At 43.5% G+C, this 9,153-nt stretch overlaps 1 protein-coding gene across 1 annotated transcript in view; it reads right to left on the bottom strand.

Annotated features, from left to right (window-relative positions):
- BID (BH3 interacting domain death agonist) overlaps window positions 1-8,501 on the bottom strand; it is a 32,726-nt gene extending 24,225 nt beyond the window's left edge. Inside the window, exon 1 of the mRNA XM_044677537.1 lies at window positions 8,399-8,501. The gene's annotated coding sequence lies outside the window, so the exon portion shown is untranslated. The remainder of the gene's footprint in view (window positions 1-8,398) is intronic.
- Between the last annotated feature and the right edge of the window lie 652 nt (window positions 8,502-9,153).

A 9,153-nucleotide genomic window follows, 5' to 3' on the forward strand; every position in this document is an offset into this window, starting at 1 on the left:
TACTATCTCCTGGAGAAACTAGGGAGTTATAGAAATTTCTTGAGTGACCCCCATGTAACCTGTGCTTTAGGAAAGCTGGGACTTAACTAGAGGATTCTCATAGAGAAGATAATTAAGTCTGTGAGAGCTGATGAGATCACCAAGGGAAGTAGTATAAGGAAGAAGAGAAGTATAATCCTAAATTCTTCTTCTTTTTTTTTAATTTTTATTTTGAATATTTTTCCATAGTTACATGTTTCATGTTCTTTCTCTCTCCCCCAAACCTCAACCCCCCCTTAGCTGACACACAATTCCACTGGGGTTTACGTCTATCATTGATCAAGACCTAATTCCATATTACTGATAGTTGGACGAGCTAGCCCAATTATTCTTAAATAGATATATGAGAGGATAGAAGAAAGAGTATAATCATTCAAAGGATGATGAGTCAGGCAGTCTTTTACTTAGAGACATGTCAAAGTATGTGTGGCTCCCTCACTCTACAGATCCATGGGCACACAATGCCCACAGAGCCAAGGCAGCCTGTGAGCCCTGATCTTCTGGGTCTCTGCCCTTCTGTCTGGTTCTCTTGATGCTTGCTCGGCAGGTTCACAGGTACCAAATGGGAGGGGGGACTTAATTACTGTGTGACCCTGGGCAAGTCGCTTGATCTTGTTTACCTCTGTTTCCTCATCTGTAAAATGAGCTAGAGAAGGAAATGGCAAAACTCTCAAGATCTCTGCTCCAAAAAATTCCCAAAACAGGGTCACAGAGAATTGGACATTAGGAGAAAATAATTTACTGATAACAAGTCAGCTGTTGGACATGTAGGAACTTTGTGGTACATAGGCCAATCAGTAGTCAATCATAGTTACTTCTAGACAGATCCTTACCATGTACTGGTTCTCCCCTCACCCCCATCCCCTTCCTATTTGAATATAAACTCTTCGAGAGTAGGAACTGTTTCATTCTTTTATCTGTATCTTACATAAGGGTTTGAGAAAGAATCTACTACACGACTTACTGAAAATCCTCCTCTAGTTCTTTTTTTTTTTTAATTTATTTTAAACTCTTACCTTCTGTCTTAGAATCAATACTGTATATTGGTTCCAAGGCAGAAGAGTAGTAAGGGCTAGGCAGTGGGGGTTAAGTGACTTGGCCAGGATCACACAGCTAGGAAGTGTCTGAGGCCAGATTTGAATTCCTGTCTCTAAGGTCAGGTTTTCAATCCTCCTTGCTGCTCCCTCTTTGATTTATTTTCAATTTTCCCCTCTCTACTGGCTCATTTCCTATTGCCTACAAACATGTCCATAGCTTCCCATCCTCAAAATTTTCTCGTTTGATCCTTCCATCCCTATCTATCTTAGATCTTCTGCCTCTTCTGCCCTCTGTAGATAAACTCAAAAAAAGGCCACTTACAATAGTACCTCCACTCTGTCCTTAACCCTTTACCATCTGGCTTTCAATCTTATTATTCCATTGAAACTGCCCTCTCCAAAGCTGCTGATGATCTCTTAATTGCAAAATCCAATGGCTTTTTCCAAATCTTCATTCTCTTTGGCCTCTCTTGCAGCCTTTGGCACTATTGATCACTCTCTCTTCCTTGACACTCTCTTCTCTCTTAAGTTATAGGGACATCACCCTCTCCTGATTTTTCCTTCTACCAAACCAATAACTCCTTCTTTGACAACTTTGCTGGGTCTTTCTCCAGATCAATCCCTCTCTAACTGTAGGTGGCTTGTGGGATTCTGCTTGGGCCTCTCTTCTCTTCTTCTTCTATACTATTTTCCTTGGCAATCTCTCAGCTCACAGATTTAACTACCATCTCTATGATGATGAGTCACAAATCTACTGTTCCAGCTCCAATCTCTCCGCTGACCTCCCATCTTCCATTCTGAGCTGCCTTTCAGAGTCTTGAACTAAATTTCCAGATGTATGTCCAAAACGAAACTCATTATCTTTTCCCCTAAGTCCTCCCCACTTCCTACTTTGCCTGTTACTCTAAAGGGTAACACTACCCTCTGACTCACAACCTAGGAGTCATCCTGGGTTTTCCACTTTGTCGTCTCCTCCATATCTAAGCTGTTACCACTGTTGCAACATGTCTTGAACATTTTCCCCTCTGTCTTCTGATACCACTCATCACCTCCTGCCTGGATCGTTGCAATAGACTGCTAATGGGAAGCCTGCCTCAAGTCTCTCTCTCCTCTAATCCATTCTCCACTCAGCCACTAAAGTGATTTTCCTAAAACACAGGTCTGATCATGTCTTTAACCCCCCCCCCAACCCCCCATATACTCACTCAATAAACTCCAGAGCTTTCCTATTGCCTCCAGGAATAAGTACAAAATGCTCTGTCTGGTAAAGTGAGAAAATTTGGGGAATTGAGAGGATTAGGACAAGTGGTTAATTGTGGGAACTGAGGAGGAGTGGGATATCTCTTTTCCTGAGTTCAGGGAACTGTACCTGTTCATGCTCTCCCACCCAACTTAGAAGGTCCATAACCTTTCCTCCAATTAGAAATCAGATTATCTAATGTCGTGTCATTTTCTTTTAATTAATTGGTCTTTACTTGATCATCCATATAAAAGTCTGTCTCCTTCCTGAATTCTGAGTCCAACCCTAAACTGAGGAGGGGGCTGGCTAGGTCCCAATTTGTTGGATGCATTGCTTAATAAATTGATATGCTCAGAAGATCGAACTTTGTTCAGCTATTTAATTTTTTTGCTGGTTATAGCATTCCTTCCCAGGCTTTTTATACCTTCCTCAAAGACACTAGCTTCCTTGCTGTTTCACAAAAAGATATTCTTATTTCTCAGCTCTGAGCCTTTTCTCTAGCTGTCCTGTGTGATTAGAATACTCTCTCACCTCTACTCCAACTACCAACCTCCCTGGATTCCTTTAAGTCCCAAGTAAACGCCCACCTTCCCTAGGAAGCCTTCCCCAATCCCTCTTAATTCCAGTGCCTTATCTCTCTTAATTATTTCCTATTTATTCTTTTGTATATATTTGTTTGTATGTTTTTTCTCCCATGACATCTCTGGGTTGGCAATAAAGAACTCAATTTTTTAAAGAAAACCCTTACCTTCTGCCTTAGGATAACTATTGTGTATTAGTTTCAAGGCAGAAGAGCAGTAAGGGTTAAACAATGGCGATTTAGTGACTTGCCCAGAGTCACACAGCTAGGATGTGTCTGAGGCTACATGTGAACCCAGGACCTCCCATCTCTAGAGCTTGCTCTCAATCCACTAAGCTACCTACCTGCCCTCTAAGAAAGCAATTATTAATGAAGCATTTGAATTCTTTATTCCACAGATAGAGTCATTTAAGGCCATGCCTACATGCTTATTTGGCACAGTTCTTTCTACTTTATATGATTATGACACTTGTGCCTTTGGACTTTGGCCTACTCTTATTTTTAGCTGAATCACACAAATGTTAAGGCATATAGCACAAACCCCTTGATTAGCATTTTAATAGTAACCTTGCAAATTTGAACCAATTAGATATTATTTTTATACAGAAAAAAATATAACTCTACAACTATAATGATCATGATACAATGACCATCTTTTCCTTCTGCCCAGTCTCCCTGTCTGCCCTCCTAAACCACATATGGATTTCATAACCCACAAGCTTCTTCCTGGGTTTCTCTTCTCATTTGTTTTCCTTCTACGTTCTTATGACAGTGTTCTGGAAGAGATTTCCATTCTTACCACACATACCACACATATAGCTGGCTATACTGCCAACACAGGAGACTGGGTCCTCATAGAAGAGACAGGTAGGAGAAAGGCCATCTCTGTTTGGCTGGGGGAAATCTTGGAAATCATCTGATCAAGCCTTTTGTCTCCCAAACGAGGAAACTATGGCTTGGATTTGTCGAAGGTTGACTAGCTTGATCATAGCTACAGAATTGTGCACCACATCTGAGAAAGGATGCTGGAAAACTTCTAGGGGAAGGCAATGAGGATGGGGATGGAATTGGAAATTCTGTTAGATGAAAATGGTTCAGAGCAACTGGGGATGCTTAGGATGAGAAAGCGAAGACCTAGGGGGACATGATAGCTGTCCTATATTTAAAGAGCTTTCTTTCACATGGAAAGGGGATAAGACTTGCTTTGCTAGGACACAGAGGGCAAAACCAAAAGCAATGGGAAGGAGGTAAAGCAAGAAAATTTATATTAGGAGCAATAAAAAATAACAACTATCATAACAGGTCTTTCAGCTTAATGATCACTTTTATTTTATTTATTTGTTTGTTTGTTAATTAATTAATTTATTTGTTTATTTGTTTTTGAGCCCTTAACTTCTGTGTATTGGCTCCTAGGTGGAAGAGTGGTAAGGGCTAGGCAATGGGGGTCAAGTGACTTGCCCAGGATCACACAGCTGGGAAGTGGCTGAGGCCGGGTTTGAACCTAGGACCTCCTGTCTCTAGGCCTGACTCTCACTCCACTGAGCTACCCAGCTGCCCCCTCAAATGATCACTTTTAATAGCCTGATCTGAAACAGCAGTGATTGCATATTGCTTCTAGGAAAACATAATTCCTGTTACTTTCACAATCTGCTTCTTGCCTACCATACCAGATTGATTCTGCTAATCCAACCTCAACTTGTTCTTCCCTATACATTGTTATGTATGACACCTAACTCCCATCAATTTGCCTTTACATAGGTTACCTTCCCTTTCTGAAGTACACATCTTTGAATCTTCTGTCTTTTAGAATCCCAATTTTTGAAGGCAGCTAGGTAGCTCAGTGGAGAGAATGCCAGGCCTGGAGTTGGGAGGATGTGGGTCCAGATCTAGCCTCGAACACTTCCTAGCTGTGTGACTCTGGGAAAGTCACTTTACCCTGATTGCCTGGCCTTTGCCTCTCTTCTGTCTTAGAAGATAATGGTTTAGGCGGCAGCTGAGTAGCTCAGTGGATTGGGACACTCTGGATTTTTGTGACATTTTCTTTCTCCTGATTTTCCTCCTGCCTTTCTGACTCTTCCTTCACAGTCTACTTTGCTACATCCAGGTTATATCACCATGACTTTTTTCTCTTCTCCTTCTATACTTTTTCATTTGGTGAATTTCCAATGGATTTGATGATCTATCACTGATAATTCACAAATCTACTCATCTAGACCCTAATGTCTCTTTCTTGACCTCCACTCTCACATCTGCAAGTAAATACTGGAGGTCTCAAACTGAATGTCCTATAGACATGCCCAAAATGGAACTTGCTATCTTTTCCTCCAAACCCACCCCCTGTTCCTAACTTCTATAATATTAATATTACCTAGGGTAACACTATCATCCTAGTCATCCATGCTCAAAATCTAGGTGTCAACCCAGACTCCTGACTATCTCTCAACCCTCTCATATCCAATCAGTTGCCAAGAACAGTTGATTCTACCTTAAAATATCTATTGTATATGCTTGGTTCTCTCCTTTGACACTGAGAAAAAAAACCCTGGCAAAAATGGAGAGCAGGAAAATCCCCAACAGATAAACGGACAAGGAATATGAGTGGTCAGTTTTCAAAAGAAAGACAAGGTCAGCTGCTGGAGCTTCAGTGTCCACAGACATGGCCACCACTGCTGTGGCATTGTTGTCTGTATGAGCACTGACCTAGCACCTGATTAATTCTTCGTTGTTGTGGACCATCACGTCCCAGATGTTGGTGCCCCAGATCTTATCATTGCCAGGCTTGGCCCAGATGCAGACTGGCTTTGTGGGCATAAGATGCATGGCAGAAGCTATCAAAATAGACCTCATTATCAGGAAGAGTGGACATTATCACTATAATGGCCAGTACTCTGTCATACCACAGTCTATGGGGCCACATTTATGGCATGTCAACTCTTTCTAACAGTGGAGTGCTAAAGAACTACCCCATAATTCTCTTTGACTTAGTGACATCCTGAATGTTGTTCTGGCTGAAGTCACCCCTACTGCCACCAGGTAGCATGCCTTATCTCAGTGCCTACTGGTATCTCTCTACACATGAGAGAACGGTGGTTCCTACTCCCTTAATTTAGTGTACTCCAGATCATGCCCACTCTTCCTTACAGATTCCAAGAGAGTACAGCAGTTATGGCCCAAGGCTACCAGATTAGAAAATACTGAGGCTGAGCACCTACAAAAACTTCGATTTTTCTGTGGACATGTAAGGAGGCACCAGAAGTCAACATCAACATCTCCACAGGTTCCTGAGGAGCAGTGGTATGAATGAAGCATTTATTAAGAGTAAATAATAATGTATAAAGCACTGCATTAAGGGCTAGGTATCTAGAGAGAAAGTTAAGACAGTCCCTACTCTCTAAGACCTTACATTTTAATGGTATAATTTATGTCTGCATGCTTCCTGATCCTCTGACAGAAGCTAGGAATACCAAATAGCTGGGCCTAACAAATGGCCACCCAGATACTTCCAAGTGTGGCCAAACAGCTTTTACAAAATGGCCAACATGGTAGACCATCCAAGATGATGGAATACAAGGAAACAGATAGCTGAGCTTTCCTCAAAACTATGCCACAAAGATCACCAAATCAAGTCTTGATGGGAAAATCAAAATGAGAAAGTTTTCCAGTCCTGTCAGAATAAAGGTATGAAGGAGAAATCTGCAGATAAGGTCCTGGAGCCAGGAGCTAGATAAGCATGTCCCCATAGCTGTGCACTAGGACAAATCAAAAGGCTTTAGAATGACAGGGATGATGCTCAAGACATGAATCCAGAAGAGAATGACTCCTAAAATTGGTTGCTATTTTTTTGTAATCTTTGCCAATTTGCTGGGCGTACAATGAAACTTCAGAGTTGTTTTGATGTACTCTTCTCTCACTATTTGTGATTTGGGGCATTTTTTCACGGGGTTTCTCCTTTCACTTCTAAGCCACTTGCAATCTGATTAGCGGAAACTTCTCCTCTCTAGGTTTATATGACAGTGCTTTTCCCTGGCACTGCTCTGTCTTTCTTCTGTCTCCTTTGCTGGATCTTCATCCAGATCACATACACTGCCTGTAGGTATACCCCAAAGTTCTGTCCTGAGCTCCCTTTTCTCTTTCTATATTCTTTCCCTTGGTGATCTCATCAGCTCCCATGGGTTCAAATATCATTTCATTCCAGATTTTAAACTCCAACCCCTTTCTCCTCCACTCTAGTCATATCACAATGTGATTTTTGGATCTCGTCTCCAAGGTTTATTGAATGTCTCACGGTATAACAAACAATATCTCCAAAAGAGAGCTAATTGGGGAGGATACATTTCCCCCCCAAAACCCTCTCCTCTTCCCAAATTCCATATTTATGTTGAGAGAGCCATTTTCTCTTTCACCTCAGCTAATCAGTTGCCACATTTTGTCCTTTCTATCAGCATAACATTTCCCCCTACATGTCCAGGGCTTAGCCGTGCTTGGCCCATAGTAGGTGCCTAATAAATATTTATTGAATTGAATCGCCCTCTCTACACTTACACAGCTACCTCCTTAGTACACGATCTCAATACTTTTTGCCTGAATAGCTTTCTAATTGGTCTCTTCCTACTCCAATCCGTTTTCTGTTTAGCTGCCAAAGTGATTATTACCTAAAGTCTGACCACTACTCTGCAAACTCCAGGCTCTCCCTACCTCCAGATCAAATAGAGAAATGTTCCCTTCAGCATGTAAAGCCCTTCACAAAATGTTCCCTTCCCCTTTTCCCCAATCGTTTTATAGTCCGCTCCCTTCCAAAGACTCTACGATTCAGTTCTACTGCCCTATTTGCTGTTTTCAAATGACGTGCCATCTCCCTTGACACCAGCTTTCCCCGTTAGGAAAATTATCTCCCCCCCCCCCCCCCCCCGCTCTGATTCCCTGGCTTCTTTCAAGATTCCATGTAAATCGCACCTTCTGCAGGAAGCCTTTCCTGTCTCCCACCCCTTGAATAGCGCCTGTCCTTTGAGGTTCTTTTCCTTAGTGTAATCTTTTCTGCTTACAGAGCTATTTATGACATCTTCTCCATTAAAATGTGAGCGCTTTGAAACCAAAGGCTATTTTTTGTACCCACAGGGCTTCACCAATTCTTGGCACATAGTGGGCGTTTAATAAATACCCGCTGACAATTGATCTCCCTAGGTCAGCTAGGGGCAGAAGGGGGCAAGTGGAGCCGGAGAATTCTCGCCTCAGAAGCGCGGGAAACCCAGTCGATCCGATGAGCTCATCCTTGCGAGGAGGACTGGCCACAAGAAAAAAGCGGGACTGGATTGGATGGGCTCGGCCCCCACCTCCACTCCTACCCTCTTTCCCGGCCAGTCCCCATCCTCTTTCCTCCCCCCAACCGGGGGCAAGCAAGGAAAGACCTACAGGTAAGGCGGGGGGAAGCCGGACACGCGCTCCGGGACTGGAGCTCCTGCCTGGGCTGGGCCCGAGGATCCCCCGCAGGGAGAGGATACTTACTGCTCTGGCTGCCACAAGCCGGGGGACCGGGGAAGCTGGGAGATGCCGGAGGGCCCCAGGAGCTTCTAAATGATTGGAGCAGAATGGGCCACTGCTTCGCGGAAGTTCCTCTTCCTTTTACTCTTCCTTCTTCCTTCACTCAGCTTCAGACCCCTCCCACCAGGCCAGTCCCCTACTAGCACTTAAAGGAGAAAGAACCTGGATTCTAAGACTACCTCCGCTTGCCTATTAACCTCCCCAGGTGAAGCGCGTGGTCCAGAGCACGCCAAGGTGGCTCTTATTATACTATTATTAGTCGGTGGCTGAGCTGGGATTCGAACCGAGCTTCCTGAGCTCCAGCTACTTGCTCTCTCCCAGTAGCGTTACCGAGTGACGGAAATCACTGAGTGCGGAGAGATTTCGGAAGTGCTTCAGTTTCGTGTAAGTAAGCAAAATGTCTAAGTGCAAGGAACGCTGCAAGAAACGAAACGGTCCTCGGTCCTCAGGGCTTTTACATTTTCGGACCCATCACTGCCAGGAAGGACAGCACCCACCAGCTGGCAGTCCGTTGAATGCCTCCAGGGCCGAGGCCCTCGGAAGTCATCCCTGTGCACTTGTGGTCAGCTTCTGTGGTTTGGTATTGGAGATCTTCCTGGCTTTCCCTCAAGGCCGACCAAGGGGTGGGGACCCACACTAGTGCACACCTACCTAAAAAGAAGCAAAACTCGTGAAAAAAAAAAAAAGTGCCTATCGGTTGTCAAATTTACTTAGTTGCT

This window comes from Gracilinanus agilis, chromosome 5 (genome assembly GCF_016433145.1).
Source record: "Gracilinanus agilis isolate LMUSP501 chromosome 5, AgileGrace, whole genome shotgun sequence".
NCBI classification, from domain to species: domain Eukaryota; kingdom Metazoa; phylum Chordata; class Mammalia; order Didelphimorphia; family Didelphidae; genus Gracilinanus; species Gracilinanus agilis.